At 43.2% G+C, this 2,523-nt stretch overlaps 1 pseudogene; it reads right to left on the bottom strand.

The window, feature by feature from the left end:
- Positions 1 to 697: 697 nt before the first annotated feature.
- Positions 698 to 1,640, bottom strand: LOC141026488 (uncharacterized; annotated as a pseudogene).
- Positions 1,641 to 2,523: the final 883 nt, after the last annotated feature.

The following is a 2,523-nucleotide window of genomic DNA, read 5'->3' on the forward strand; positions in this document are numbered from 1 at the left end:
TTGGCTGGCTATTGGTGCAACAACTTCGACCTCTTCTTCCATATTGTTCTGCGAGATGGTTCGGTTTCTCCCACTCTCTGGTCCGGTGGTGATGGATTGCAAGATTGTACTGCATGAGGTGATGCTCCAAACCAATGTTTCTTCAACGAGTTCTAGATCTCGTCTCGAATGAGGAGTGGCTATTGTGGTTTTTAAAACCTGGTATGGCGAGAGCATTTGCATGTGCCCCTTTCATTTACCGTTGGTTTAGTGCAATTTTTAATCTCTGGCGGGTGGCGTACAATTGGAGGAAGAAGGGTAGTATGATTTTAAATGTATTTTTTATGGTTGTGAAGCATCCAATTGACTTTCCATTGTACTCGTTATTGTTTTCCTCGATAATTATCAGATTTAAGATGCCCTTGGGTGTCGTTCTTCTTAAAAAAAAAGAGCATTGGTATTGATGGTGATTTTGTGGAGAAGGAAGGGTAACCATATTCTGTAGATAGGACCAGTTTTAGTGTATTTTCTTTGGAACATTTTCATATTTGATACAACATCATATATCAAATATCACAAAATACTATAATGAAGGCTGTCCAATTTTTTCAAGACATTTATGGCCTAACTCGAGAGGAGAATCTGACCATTTGGATTTCATAGTGAACACAGATGGAAAGTTCAGACAGATGCATTTTCTGTTCATACGGTAATATGATATTGCTGCAGTTCAGGAAACAGACACAAAGTTATGAAATTCTGAAGATTTCAAATGGTTTCATTCCCACTGGAATGTAATATACTGTAAAACACATAACCAACATACTATACACTAAATTGACGTTTGACAACGTGGAACCAACATACACTGAATTTCTTTCATCCTCTTCGACATGAATCATTTGGTAGTTTTCAATTTATTCTTGGACAAATTTCCTGTACCTCAGCATGATACCGTGTGCATCTTAGCAGTTGGTCTATCCAAATCATGCTCATCATTGCTATCGGCAACAACTTTGTTTGGTTCCGTAGTCTCGACATCATCTTTGCCGCCATGTTTAATGCTTGGTTTCTTCTAGCCACTAGATTTTCCTTGTTTTTTTTTTTTGGAGAGGGCACTTATGGCATCCTTGTTTTGCTGTCCCCTGGCAGCCCGGAATGTTGCCACCCTCTTTCTTGGCTTCAAATTGGCATCATCTTCTCCTTCTACCCTTTCTTCCTTGGCATCACCATCCCCGCTCACTTACCCTGGGCTAGCCACTACCTTTTTGTTAGATTGGGTCCCAGTCAGCTTCTGCAGTTGTGGCACATAGGCTCTAGTCTAATAGAGAGAGAACAAATCAGAGGTTTAGATAGAATTAGGATGGTAGAAGGTGTGGCAGTGAAGTAATGTTGCTCAACCTACCACCAGCTGTTATGAATTCAATGTTCTTTCCTGCAATAACCAGAAATTGGATAAATCTAATGAGGACCAAAAGACAACAAACTGTACCAAATAATTACCGAGATTCCGATAAATCCAACATAATTGTCACAGTTGATCTTACGAAATGCAAAACTACGATGAACAATTATAGAGTTAGAGTAACCTCTTGGATGCTTTGGTGTATTGCTTCACAACTCTCCCTTGTTAGGCTTGAAGCAATCTGCAATGGATGGGTTTTCGATTACAAAGAATAACATGAACTCTGTTACGACCAAGCAGCACTGAAACACAACAAGTGCAGAAGATGCAGCAGTTCTATCTATTGAACAGTAGCAGCTTTATCTACTAGGTGTGTTAAGCAAAATTGTTAGGGATAAGATCAGATTGCTACAGGTCCATGGCATGGCTATTAATATCTTTTGAATATTAGTTGGAGATAAGCGAAGAATAACAAAATAAAATCCTAGTCCTTTCCCATCTTGTACAATCAGGCCTCAACAATCATGTGCGATTGTCCAACCATTGGTCCTAGGACCCGTACATTTTTTAGAGAAAAGATGCCGGCTAGGCCCGAGGAGAGCTCGAACCTAGCCTGACTTTGAATTAACAAAGCCATCAACCGCCCTGGATTACAAGGGCACCACATTACAAAGGGGATGAATGCAAAGCAAAGCGGAAAGAAGATCCAAGGTGCTAGGCAAAACAGCACAATGGCAACAGCAGAGCACCGTTGCCGACGACCAGCACTACACCTACACCAACTAGCCAACTGAGTGCTCGGGAGGAGGGACACGCCATGCAAGCATTGAGCGTTGGCTACATCCACGACCATACTTGGGCAACACTTGAGTTGTCTCCACCATCACAAAGGGCCACTACCCTTTCACCCAAGCTCGATGGGTGCCGCACTGGCGCCTAGCAGAGTGGCTACCACATAGCCCAGCTCAAGGTGACCGAGCTACCATAGGAGAAGCAGACAGCGCTGACCCACGAGCAACGGAAGACCAACCAGACGAGAACCAAAGCCGGCAGAGGCAGCACGGAGCACGGGACGCGAGCTGTCGGACGAAGGCGCGCAGCCATGAAGAAGATCGAAGAAGCATCACAATGCATGGGCG

Source organism: Aegilops tauschii, chromosome 7 (assembly GCF_002575655.3).
Source record: "Aegilops tauschii subsp. strangulata cultivar AL8/78 chromosome 7, Aet v6.0, whole genome shotgun sequence".
NCBI lineage: Eukaryota > Viridiplantae > Streptophyta > Magnoliopsida > Poales > Poaceae > Aegilops > Aegilops tauschii.